We start from the raw sequence: 14,247 nt of genomic DNA on the forward strand, positions 1-14,247 counted from the left end.
TTGTTGCTTCAAAAGTGGTTTATATAATGTTTTAGGCTGTCACTACTCCTCTACATAATATTCACTCCAAAAAACACTCCAGATTTCATTTTGTAAGTATAACCTGTAGTTTGCTCAGAGAATATTCATTTTAAAAAGCATCTTTCTTCTGAACTTTTACTGAGCTCAAAAGATTCCTTTGGGCTCTTTTATTTTTGTTTAGCAACAAAATTAGATTAACAGTTATTTCTGTAGGCCAAAGCAAAGATGACTTCTTTTCTCTAATTCAAAACAATGTGAAGTATTTGGGTACTGGTTCAAATAGGGATTGGCACAGAACTGCACTGCCTCCAGAAGAGACTGCAAGCTGATTTACCATGGTCTTGCCTCTGCTTTATTCCCCTCCTTGTTTTCCTTGCTGAGCTCTATCTCTGGGATAGACTGAGGGAACAAATGCCTTGCTCAGAAAAGCCTTATCAAGAAATAATTTACAAGGTGAAAAAATAAAAGATAGTGGAGAAAGAAAGCTGAAATCAATGCCATAATGACTTGCTATTTTGTAACTCCTCCTTAATTGCCATCAAAGTCTTTGAGATGCATTTAAAACCATTATAGGAATAATAATTAAAAAAATCTTTGAGACCCTAAAGGCTTTTTTCTGCCTCCATTTTTGGAGGATGCCAATTCTCAGAAAAAGAGTGCTTGGAACTAAAGATTGCTGGGAAGATTTCCCAGACTATGCTAGCATTGTCTTCATGATAAGAGACAGCAGCACATGAGCCATAGGTCAAGGTAAGTACAACCACATTGGGGAACCAGTTAGAAACATAAATGTTCTGCAGGCACATTTCTATGGCCTTCTGTAATGGAGTGATCACATAAGTTGACAAGGGAAAGGCTCCAAAAGTAAGTTTTGTGGATTTTGTATAGCCTTTGGCACAGTCTCTCACAACAGCCATCTCTCTAAATTGGAAAGACATGGATTTGATGAGTGGGCTGCTAGATGAATAAGAAATTGGTAGGAGGGATGTGGTCAATGGCTCAGAGTTCTGGTGGACATCAGTGACAAGTGGTATCCCTCAGGGGTCCATACTGGGACCAGTACAGTAATATCCTCCTCAACCACACAGACAAAAGGATCAAGTGCACCTTCAGCAAGTTGCAGGTGACACCAAGCTAAGTGGTGCTGTTGACACACCTAAGGGACAGGATGCCATCCAGAGGGAGCTGGACAAGCTTCACTAGTGGGCCCATGGGAATCTCATGAGGTTTAACAAGACCAAATACGAAGTTCTGCATACCTGGGTCAGGACACCAAAACCTTTTGTGCACAGATGTTTCAAAAGAAGATGTAATTTAAACCAAACTGGTTTGTTTATTGTGTTGGAAAGCAGAACTCTCAAGCACAAGTTCTGTTTGCATCTCTCCAGGAGTGTGCCACACAACATCTCAAGGCTGAAAGGACATATTTTCAGCCACTACTGCTGTAGTAAACACAGGACACTCAACACCTTTTTTCTGCTTCCTCTTATTTGAACATTTAGAAACTGCTTCCTTTTATGAGGAGTTTTAATATTCACTATCCTGTTTTTCAGCTACTTTAACTATAGCCTCATAAAATGGAAGTGCAATATATGACATAAGATGCAAAATAACTATATTTATATTAATTCAGTAATAACTATAAATCATTATAAATATATTTTAATGTCATATGCATATGAAAGCTTGTATGGCCTCTTCCCTTTTATACTGAGCAAGAAGACTACTTGATTCTTAACAGTAAAATTACCTTCTTTTGAAGAAGATATCAACACACTGCAAATCACATGAGCTAGAGGTCACAGAGGCAGTGGTGAGGAAATTATAAAAATGTCTAAGGTGGACTAAAATTAACTGGAAAGATATCCATGGAATGAAACTGTAAAAAGTTAACTAAGGAAAAAGAGAAGGGAAAGATTTCTCAAAATACGAATGTGTTGCAGAGAACTAAATCTTTAGGTCTTGTTTCCTCTGTGACCTCTTTGAAGTAGTCAAAGCTTCCAAATTCTCTTGTAAAAATTCAGCCCTAGAGCCATGAAAATGTGCAAGGCTCGTTTGTGGCTTTTTACTATCCAGTTATTCAATACAAGGTTTGTTTTCTTCAAAGTATCACTTATAAGCAATTACTAAGTTTGTTTTTGGAAGCATTACTAGAAAGGAGAAAATGCAGTTCTCTGGGTGTATCTCAAGCACCATCTGATTTAATTTTTCTTATATACCACTTCAGAAGTTAGCAAAGAGTTGACCCCTTTCCTTGTAGATCAGTACTAACAAATAATTCTCCACATTTTCTGCTCTAAGATTAAAATCTCAAAAAGCTCCTAATAACAAAACAGGAAAGCCAGGCAGGCAGCAAACAGCCTTGGAGGCAGAAACTGGTCTGAAATTTAAAGTGCCATGGAGTAGTTATCCAAAGTCTGACATGGAAAATCATACAGCACCACCCTGTGAACTTTCCCTAAAAACACTCTTAAAGGGACTGATACAGCTGGCAGCACAGACTTAATAGCATGACTAGGAATGCTAGCTTTCATGAAAGCTTTGAAGGTTGGGTTCAGAATACATATTCCAGATGAAAGCATCTTTTAAAAACAGTAAAAAAAAAATCATGTAGTACAGAAATAATAAAGGAATTAATGAACTTTGGAAAAGTATACCTCTAAGTATATTGAATAAGTAAACAAATACTGCTAACAAAGTCCTTCACCGTAGTGTATGCCAGTAGTTCTTCTAAACAATAGCCAGATCTTTGAAACTTCTGTATTTCTGCCCTCCAGGGAATGGGGCAACCTTACAGCAGTAGAACCACTGACAGCATCAACAACCAGCTCAGATTAAAATGACAAAACCTTTCTGACAGCTTTTGCTACTTCAATCCAAGAGCAAATACATCTGTTTTGGAGACAATAAAAAATCAAGTGCGCAGCCACTGCATCGCTCACTCACAGAGAGTGCTGTAACCAAAATGTTTTTGCAGAAGAGGAAGCCTTCACTCTCCAATCAAAACTCCACTTATGGTAAAGGTATTGAAATGAACAGGGCTAATGCCTTTATTAATGTTCAGCTCTTTATTAAAAAGATCAGCTGGGCAGGGGGCTCGACGCAGAGCTCGCCCCCGCAGTCGTAGCTTTTCCCAGGCAGCTGAAAGGAAGGAGGAGTGCAGAGTCTGTCACTGGAGTCCCGAGCAGCAGCTGTCCCTTCTTCTTTCCTCGTGGCACACCGGTGGCCAGAGGATGAGGAGGCATGGTGTGCAGTCTGTTGCTGAAGTCCAGAACAACAGCTGTCCCCGCTCCTTCCGTGGTGGCAGCACCAGGGCTCTCTGTCTCTATCTCCCTGCTTCTCAGAGCCTAATATAGTCTGTTCTTTCTTAGGTGATGGCGACAGTAAAAAGTCAATCAGGGGATGTGTTTCCCTCTTCCTCAGCTAGGGCATTTGTCTAGACTCCTCTACTGTGTTCAGTTTTTGATTTTTATTCCTTTTTATCTCCTAAAAATACTCCCATGATCCTAAGGGGTTTTTATTTGCATGTTAGTCCCAGAATGGCAGCGTGGCAGGGTGGGAGGCCAGTTATCTCCAGGTAGTTTAGAGAAAAACAAACAGAGCAATTAGCTAATTAGCATTTCAATATGGGTACTTAGCTAGAGTTAGTAGTTTCTGTTAGTGTTGCCATGGGAACTAGGAAGGCCCTGCCCGCGTCTCTGGGGAACACATGGAAACTGTTCATAACAGGTATCACCAGGGAAGAAAACACTGTCAATAGTTCCAGCTGTTCTATTTGAAGGGATCATCTATTACCTATAAGAAAATCAGTGGGCCAAAAATAAGAATTGAAAACTTCCATATCTTCTCTGAACTTTTTATGGCCAAGAGGCTTTACTTGTTACTCTCCTCACCAAAATCACGACAGAGTAAGTGAAACACTGACTTCACTAAGAGGGAACAAAATGAATTTGATTTCCCCACATTCATGTGACAGCAAACTTTGAAGATTCTTATTAAAAAAAAAAAACAACAACAAAAAAACAACAAAAAAACCCCTCCAAAACAACCTGAGACAACAAGGGTTACTTTTGTTTCTCTCTTAAAACAGAAGTCTGCTATTTTTCCTGTTTTCCCTTTATACATTTTATTTCAGTGTTTCAGTCTGATTTTGCACTCTTACTTTAAAAAAGATATCTTCCAGCATTTTATTTTTATTTCAGTAAAACCCACTCTTATGTCTCTTTTGTCCAAGTGCTACACTGTTTTCTATTTTCTGTAAATTAATGACTTTTCATGACATACAACACCAAATGCTTTACTAAAGGCAGCATGAATTGCTATCATCTCAGTTCCTTTGCCAGCAAAATAGGGGTTTTTTTACTAAACAAAAGGATAGCGTGCAAAGAGTTGTGCTGAACTCCTGCTCTTTTTTGCTCTGTTCTTTATGTCGTTAATCATCCTTATGTATATAATTTTCTTTTAATCTTCGTGAGCTATTAAGGTCAGATTAAGAGGCCCACAGATGACGAGAAATGCCATTGTCACCTGGCACAGTGCATCTTGGAGCGAGGGATGCATTTAGAAGTTGTCAGGCATAGAGGGTGCTGTTGCACTGAACATCCAGCAGCAATCTTTGTGCGGGTCTGAAACCCCTCATTGTCTTTTGACTGGGTCTTATAGCTAAAACTCAGGATATTTACTGTCATTTACTAAATTATAATTAAAAATATTACTAAAAAATCACTTCATTAAAAAAAAACAAAACAAACCCTTCATTCCTTTATTCTTTTAAAAGTGAAGATGACATCTTCATAGTTTTAGTAGTAATCCATTTTCTAGTTTAGAAACCTGCAAGGAAAACATTAATTTCAGTGCCTAATACCAGCTGTAAGTTTTAAGCATAATAAGAATTATAAGATCAACTCATCTTGTAACAGTCTAACAGAGACTTTTTGTTGGTCTCTTTTTTTAACCATGAAGCATGAAGAACAAATTTGTCATTTTCTGTTTCTCTGGCAGAAGTCAGTGCTATTAATATTTCCCTCAAAGTAGGAAAAGTGTCAGTTTAATAGATGGGTGACTTAAAGAAAGGAAACACTTTTAAAATATTTGTCAATTTCTATTGGATTTTTTTTTTTTTTTTTATGCACAGAGTCTAATTATAGCTTGAGGATTTCAATAGGCACATTATTACTTTCAGGCTGTCTTGCTCAGGTTGCCGATATATTCCTTCACTATCAGTATCTGAGCAAAGAGATAAAAAATGAGTTAATCAGCCTCTGTGAGCAAAGGACTTCTCTCTTTCTGTACACTGTAGGTTGAAGATGGCTTAAAAAGTCCAAGCACCTGTACAATATTTAGAAGCCTTGGATTTTGGAAATTATTTTCTTCAAGGCACGGGAGAAGAGGGAAGTAGTAGGCTCCCCTTGCTTCTCTATCTGCTGCCCAAGTAACATGTTTACTAAGAGGGAAGGACTGGAAATATGCAGCTGGTATATCTTAAAGGCTAAAAATTGGGTAGAGAATCAAAAACTCATTTGCATACACATCCTTTGCTACTCCTGCTCCTAATTATTTTTGGTTTGGCTTTATGTCAGTCAGGTAGGAACAGGTGCTGTCTGAACACTAGACTGGCAGGACTGAAAATCCAAACTTCATATTATTAATGGATTTAATTTCTTTTTATTAAATAACAAAATATTCTGTCTCACAAATAAACATTCCCTTTATTTCCCCAAATTAAAAATATGTTGACATCCCCTGAGCAATGAAAGCTTGTGTTATCTTTATGCTTGAAACAGAGATTTTTAGAGTTAGGTTAACAAAATGAATTAAGCATTTATAATTTAGCTTGTAGAGTTATGTTGCATCCCGGAGTTTGGGTTTAGATTAGGGTTTTTAATTTATGTTAAAATAAGTCAAGTTCTGTAATCCCGCGTTTCCCCCGCGTTGTTCCCCCCCGCGGTTTCTGGCCCCATGTTGCCTGCTGCCGGCTCTTACCCCTGTGCCGCTCCTGTAACCACCCTGCCGTCCGGCCCCGGGAAACCCCGTGCTGGCCGCCCCGAGCCACACGATCCCGCTCAGCCCGCTCTGGCTCGGCGCCCGCCCCTGCGGGGTTCTCTGGTTGGTCGCTGTTGCTGGCGTCACCGCCACGGCAGCCGCCCCTATTGGCCGGCAGGCCGTGGATCCTCTCGCCCCGCCCCTCTATAAAGCCCTATCCCGCCGGCAGTCAGACGCCATTTTCTCCCATGCGAGTGCCGGGAGCGGTCGCGTCTTTCCATCGAACCGCGCCATACGTGACCAATAAACCGTTCCTGCCAAGCACGGAGTAAATGGACAAATTCCTTCCTCTTTGCCGGGTCCCTAGCGCACGGTAACAGCGGTTGGCCAGCCCACGCGCCCGAGACACGGAGCCGTGTCCGGGAACCCGCGGCAGCAAACCCCGGCAGCACGTGGAAGCTACGCCACAGCCGGGCTCCCAAGAGCCGCGTGCGGCCGGGGAGAGCAAAAACCCACGCCGCAATTGGCGCCCAACGTGGGGCCGAGGCCAGCGCTGAGCTGATTGCGTGGACGGAGGTTCACCGCGGAGCTCCAGGAACAGCGCCGGGAGCCGCCGCCGCCGGCCAGGGGCCGCGCTGCCGCCAAGGGGGGAGCGCCGCCGCCAAGCCAGAGCGGGCAGCGATCCGCGCCAGACCACAGCTCCGTGCCGGACGGAAACCGAGAGCAGGGGCTCTCCAAAGTACGTCAGTGAAGTCTCCGTCACCCACGAGGGACCAGACAGTGTGTCCCGCGTGGGACAGGAAGTGCAAACTTTCACAGCCAGGAGGGCAGAAGAAAGAACACTTCCCGGGACCCCCGGACCCTGGTAGCAGCTTTTCTTTGCAGAGACTTCAGTCTGGTAAGTATTAGTCGTGGAAACGTGTCCAGCTAATACGGGGAGGGCTGGCCGTGTTCCCGAGGTTGGGACGTGCAGCGCGCAGCACGAACGGCAGCCGCTGGAGTTGCCTGCGTTTTTTTGCTTTTTTTTCTCTTTTTTACTGCCCCAGGGGTGAGGTGGTTTGGGTGGAAGAAGCATGGGGACCGTGCTATCTGCCCAACAAAAGGAATTTTATTCCCAAGTTAAAGAAATCCTTTTGGTGAAGGGCCGATACCCAAAAAATTTAGTTAAGAAATTTGTCCGGTGGTTGTTCTTTGCTTTCCCCCGTCTGTCTACCGAGGACGCGCGCAAAACAGAATTTTGGGAGCAAGTGGGAAAAAGGCTAGCAGAGGGGATCGGTAGGGATCCCTCTATAGATGACTGCTTCCCTAAATTCCATTTGTTGATCACGGATGTAGTAAAATCAGACTCCGCGCGAAACTCGGTTGGGGAAAGGAAAGAACCATCCGGAAAATCTGTTACTCCCTCTGAATCTGTTTCCCCATCCCCTTCTCCTACCCCTTCTTCCCCTAACCTGGGTGGGCGAGGGGGAGCACCCCGTCAATCTGAGACGCAGGGCAGCTCCACAAACGTGGACCGTGCGCCTGGCTCCCCCAAGCCACCCCGGCGTCCCCGCCTTAGCGAGATCGGTCGATTCGCTGAGGCCACGACCCTAAACCCCTTTTCCAATCCCTTGTTCCCAGTTGAAAATCCTAGTTTCGGCGCTACCCCGCGCAGTTCTGTTTCTTTAAACCCCTTTCTTTGTCCCCCTGAGGAGGCCGAGGCCACGTGGTCGATCTCTTTGTCTTCCCAAGATGGAGGGCGGCCACATGGCAGGGTCTCTTCTTCCCACAACCCCTTTCTGTTCTTTGTTCCCGGTGTCCCTGCCTTTGACCCAACCCCCACCTGCCTCCCTGTGGGCGTGGGCGCCGCCCCCTCGGGAGTTCAGGTTACTCCCTCACCCATTGTTCTCCCTCGAGTGGGTGTTCCCTCCAGTCCTTTGCATGTCGTCCCTGCTGAGTCATCGACTCCGCCCTCCTCCACCGGGGAGAGCTCTGCCATCTCCACCCCGCTGCCTGAGGGAGGCAGCCCCCGTCCTATTGCCCGTACCCTGTCCCCATCTTCCCATGGGTCCCGGAGATCCGGGCGGGAGGGAAGAGGGGGGAGGGAGGAGCGGGAACCCTTATCCCCATCTTCCCATGGGCCCCGGAGAGCCGGGCGGGAGGGAAGAGGAGAGGGGGGGGGACGGGAACCCCTACCTCCAAGTTCCCATGGGCCCCAGACTTCTGGGCGGGAGGGAAAAGGAGAGGGGGGGGAATCGGAGCCTCTGCCTCTGCAGTCCCAGGGTTCCCGGAGACCCGAGAGGGAGGGAAGCAGGGGGATGTGGGTTTCTGAGCATTTTCCAGATTCCGTGGAACGGGTCAAGCCGACAGATGAGAGGCATGTAGAGGGATCAGAGGTTCAGGACAAGTTTGTCCTGGAAGCGGCATCCATGAACACTGCTGCCTTGGATGCCGTGCCTCCAAAGAACGCTGGTCCGAAGCAGCCTCCAGCAAGACGCCAGTGCTTCCACTGCAATCAGAGAGGACATTTTGTGGTTCAATGTCCGTTTCTGGGCAGGGCACCCCCAGGGACAGTGGGAGGGGGGAGAGGGGGGGAGGGAGATCCCATTCTCCCAAAAAACTGAAGGAACAACGCGCACCTGCCTCGCGTGAAGATAAAAGTAAGGCAGGCCACAGCACCTTAAGGGGAGCTGTGAGTTATCAAGTAACTGTGCAGGTGGTAGTTCAAAACATCAGGGTGCCTTTGAGCGTGGCAGATGACCCCACCAATCGGGGGGTTGCATCAAACCGCAGGCGACGCAAAAGAAAAAGGACCCTACAATCTCCTTAAAAAAATGTTTTTCCCCAAAGCCCCAGTCTGTGTGTGTCCCAAATCCCCATGTTTGTAATAAAGTTGTTTCCTAGTTTCCCTATCCCTAAACACCCTGAAAAGAACCAACCCCAGCACCATCTCCAGGCCCTCTCCACCTGCGTAGCAGTCACCGCAGTTGCAGCAGCAGAAGAAGCTGGGAGAAGAGGCCACCGCTTGAGAGACTCCATCAACACCACTGCTTTCTTTTTATATTTTATTAAGCGGGGAGATGTTGCATCCCGGAGTTTGGGTTTAGATTAGGGTTTTTAATTTATGTTAAAATAAGTCAAGTTCTGTAATCCCGCGTTTCCCCCGCGTTGTTCCCCCCCGCGGTTTCTGGCCCCATGTTGCCTGCTGCCGGCTCTTACCCCTGTGCCGCTCCTGTAACCACCCTGCCGTCCGGCCCCGGGAAACCCCGTGCTGGCCGCCCCGAGCCACACGATCCCGCTCAGCCCGCTCTGGCTCGGCGCCCGCCCCTGCGGGGTTCTCTGGTTGGTCGCTGTTGCTGGCGTCACCGCCACGGCAGCCGCCCCTATTGGCCGGCAGGCCGTGGATCCTCTCGCCCCGCCCCTCTATAAAGCCCTATCCCGCCGGCAGTCAGACGCCATTTTCTCCCATGCGAGTGCCGGGAGCGGTCGCGTCTTTCCATCGAACCGCGCCATACGTGACCAATAAACCGTTCCTGCCAAGCACGGAGTAAATGGACAAATTCCTTCCTCTTTGCCGGGTCCCTAGCGCACGGTAACAGCGGTTGGCCAGCCCACGCGCCCGAGACACGGAGCCGTGTCCGGGAACCCGCGGCAGCAAACCCCGGCAGCACGTGGAAGCTACGCCACAGCCGGGCTCCCAAGAGCCGCGTGCGGCCGGGGAGAGCAAAAACCCACGCCGCAGAGTTATGTGTTGAATTTTAACCTTTTACTTAAGAAACCTCTGCCTGGTACAAAGGGCATAGGAAAATGCAAATTTCTAGAGCTTCTTGTATAAAGAACAATACCAGAAGAGGCAAAGAACCCAGATAAAGAAGCTCCTCTGTCTCCAAGCCTATCAAGACTGACACACCTACTCAGATAAGCACCAAAGGACCAAAAGCGCATGCGCAGAGAGGAAAAGTTCAAAAGTTCAATCATGAGGAAGACCACAATCTTTAGCCTCAGGACCACCAAGAGACCCCCGTGCGACCACCACAGCAAACCACGCATGCCCAGAAGGGCGTGGACCTATTTAGCATGAGAGGCGAGAACAGGCGGGGCCAGGGGTTGAATATGCATGAAAAAGTTGCGCAATGTATTACATATGGAACTTCTTTGAGAATAAAGGTGTGGGTCAGACTGAAGCTTGGGGCACAAGTTTTGGAGAGCTATCTCACTTGTGCCAGGAGCTGACATACATACCCACTTCATAACTACCCCAGGTTATGGAGTCTATTTATTTATTCCGCGTATCGCTTCATGATGTTTTACAAATTTTATCTGATCCTAGTTTTCTGTTGCAAATTTGCAGCACATATATGAGTTCAAAAGAGGTCAGGACTCTGCACTATAATGCTCACAGCTCTTCTCTCAGGAACTCGTAGTGCAATGATGAGAGCACTGAGAACATTATGGTTGGATAAATTGTCACTACTGGGCTATGTTGATTTGCCCCCTTGGTAGAGATTTTGCCAGGAAGATATGCATTTGTGCATTGTGGTCTGGTTTCATTTGTTTGGTTAGTTGTTTTGTTTTGTTGTTGTTTGGGTTTGCTTGGTTGATTCTTTTTTTTTTTAAGTTAAATAAATGCTGTATGAAATACAGAACAAAACCACTTTTTAAACTGCAGTTTCATATTCTTTTCTGTACTGGTCTAGATATAAATGAATAACAGAGAGCCCTGACTGACCGATGGTAAGAAAAATTGATATAAGTATGTCAGCTACAGCAATCCCTGGGGAACCATTGTTGTCACATTTTCTGAAAGGAAACAGGAACAGAGCTTTCCTACCACAAATTTAGATCACAAGCCCTGTGGGACATGAACTTCACCCGTTTGAGTGTCCATCCCCTTGCATCACATGTCTCAATGATGATAGAAATCCTTTTCAACTGCACTGTAAAAAAAAGAATTAATACAAGAGATTCAGTTCAATGGATTTAGTACCATCACAGTCAAAATACACATACAGAGCCTAAATGGGCACAAATACAGTGTTAAAACCCAAAATCAAGATTTTGAAAGCTTTACAACCTCAACTGTTTAATTGGACCAGCATGTGGTAGAAGAAAAAGCAAAGGAAATGTATGGCAAATCCAACTTCACCACTGGAGTCAGACAGACAGCAATTTCTATCATGAGATTTTGAAGTATGCATTTTGATGTCTGGTTGCTGGGAATTAGGAAAAGATAAAGATGACTCAGCTCCAGAGAACTAGCTGATTATTATTTTATATGGGGTCAGCTGAAATCATGAACTATAAGATCTGAAAACTGAGGTTTGTCCATCAAGGCAAAGGAGCAATTTTAAGCAGAATAAAAGAACCCAAATGGCTGTAAAGATGACAATTCAGTCATCATTTGTAACTGGAGAACAGCAGTTCAACTCACTGAGATGAGCATTTACAAGCTTACAGGCACTTTAATTACAAAAAGCTGACTCACTAGCACGATGCATTCTCATTTAAACCAAATCAGAAAACAAAGGCCAGGCTAATAAAAGGTGCTCTGAAGTTCAGCCAAAGGCTTTGAATCATGGCAGGGCTGTTATCCTGCAGGTATTCCTGTGACAGAACCGTAGACTCCAAGTAGCTCCATTTCTAACCATGTCTTTCACCAATACATAACTTTACTACAGAAAATTGTCTGAGAGCAAGTCAGTCCAAGTGGAATACTTGGAATATTTTTGGAGCCTGATCTGTGCTGGAGAGCCAGTGAGCTGAACCACATCATCAGCTTGTCTCTATGGCAAGACAGGTCGGCTTTTTCCATCTGAGCTGGGACAACAGCAAGACTTGCTTGACATTCTCAAGCAGTCTCCCAGACTGTCAGTCTCTCCCTAACCTTTTGTCTGATCATTGCCTTTTGACCCTGGCTTTGGTGAATAATCAGGTTCTTACTGATGTGTCTGATGTCCTGTTTTGTTTGAAGTGGTAGACCTTGCCAGCACTTCAACGTTCCATTGAATTTCTTTAGTGCCTTCTGACTGATCTACCTGCATTGCACATAGCCTGCAATCACATCCCAGTTCCCGGTAATTTGTAGCTGAGATCTGATCAATTTCTTTTCATGGTTCTATTGTCTTTTACTTAATTTCAATACAATTTTCCATGTTTATGCCAGCTATAATTGTGGAATTAAATCAAAACACGAATATAACTGTCACCTGTGATAAAATATTTTAAATTACTAATAGAAACCTACAAAGAAGAAACACTAAAAAAGCATTTTTCCTCCTCCCTGACTCCCACATTCTGGGATTTGACAAGGAAAAGAATGGTAGTTGGTCTTTCTATGTCCTTGAGAAACTGCAAAGGTAAGGTATTTGGAATATCATCTGTGGAGAGTTTTGCTGTGTTATTACATTGCTATGGTAACAAAAATAGGCCTAATTTTAAGCACATCTTCCCATCTTCTGCTTGTCTTCCCAGCTCTTTGAAATGTATTATTCAGTGCTTCTGACCAAACAATTCCAGTAACTCAAAGAAACACTTCAACAGTAGTTTGTGAAATTGAAATGGGAGGTCATATTTAATCACTAGATTTCAAAAATAAGGAAACTTGTGAATTAATGACTTAAACACAAAAGGAGACACACTGCGCTTCAGAGGACACTCATGTAGCACACAAAACAATTGCCACATTGCTGAAACTAGAATATTTGCTACTGTAAAATACAGGTATTTCCAAAAATTAGGGTGGATAAGCATGAGAACCGGTTGTGGCATGAGCTTTACCATTACTTGAAATCCTTTTATTCAAAGAGAGTGGCTTTGTAAGTCATAGGCTGTACATAGCATAGTGACAAGGTAATCAGCCCAAAATGGAGGAAAATTTTATAAAATTTTCTATATAAAGACAGGAGATTTTTAAGGTTTCTTATTAGCTGTAAAATTTTCTGAAATATTTTATAAAAACCAGCAACTATAGCAGGAAAGAACTCACTATGCCTGCTTAAAAATAGCAGACTGTTTCCTCAGCCCTTACCCCCTGCAGCAATAGAAGAGTTTGAGATCAGTGTTCTAACAAAATGCAAGAGAGCATGTTATTAAAAAACAAAAAACAAAACTAAACCAAGCAAACAAAAAGAACAAGAAAGAAAGAACAACAACAACAAAAAACTTCCTATTTGTTTGCAGAAGGGAAGAAGCATAGAGAGAGTCTATTTTTCTCTGAGACATCACCATGATCTTGTGCTGAGAGAGCACATCAGACCCCACAGGAATAGATTGCTTCCCAGTACAGAGGGCTATGACTGCTGCTGCTTCTCCCAAGAGCTGCAGTTCTCTTGCCAGAGTGCATGCATTTCATACACCAGCAAACCCAGAAGTGTTCCTTGACTTAGCCTAGCATGTTTGACTTAGCATAGAATTTTAGCAGCTGTAAAACGAGATACTTTTGTTTCCCATCACTGAAGGGCAGCTCAGCAAAGGTACCTGGAAATAATCCCTTGTGTTAAATGCCTTCCAGCAGCTGTAAGTATTCTTTAACTGTATAAGCCTTACCTGCACAGGCAAGCAAAGTAAACATAATTCCCCAGGTTAAACCCTCCAGTAATTTTTATTCTGGATGCAGAAGCTGGTTTGGATAAAAGAAAGAGGGGAGAAATATCAAAGGAAAAAAAGAACACCAAAGCAAGGATAAAGAAGAGAGGAGAGCCTGCAATCCAATCATAGCAAATAAAAATAAAAATAAAATAAAAAAAAAAAAAAAAAAAAAAAAAAAAAAAAAAAAAAAGACAGTCCTGGCTTCAAAACTGATACCAACATCTTGACATCACCAGCAGCAGATGCCAGCTTATGAGAGGATGGCTCTGTCACTCAGAACTCCTCTTCTTTCTTCTTAGCAATTCAGTGTGGGGAGGGGTGGTTTGCTAGGAAGAGGGGATATCAGGAAGGTTATTGTGCTTGTGGTGTCCTGATATAGTTTTACTGAACAGCCAGCTCCCTGTGAACCTGGATGGACACACAGCTGGTGGCAGTAACCCAGGTGGGATCCTTACCTGGGGGCAGAACCAACTTGGTGGGAGTTTCTGCAGTCATGGTCACCACCTGAGGCCCACCTGCTTGCCTCAGCTCTGAAGCAGATTCTACTGAGAAGGAAGAGGAAGGCCCAAGAAGACTGTCAAATCCCATGGTGCTTTCAGCTGGTCTTTCTCCACACATTTGTATCAGGACAGCACTTACCACTGGATTTCAACTGACAACTGAAAGAGCAGCTGCCAA

This window comes from Vidua macroura, chromosome 1, assembly GCF_024509145.1.
Source record: "Vidua macroura isolate BioBank_ID:100142 chromosome 1, ASM2450914v1, whole genome shotgun sequence".
Taxonomy (NCBI): Eukaryota; Metazoa; Chordata; class Aves; order Passeriformes; family Viduidae; genus Vidua; species Vidua macroura.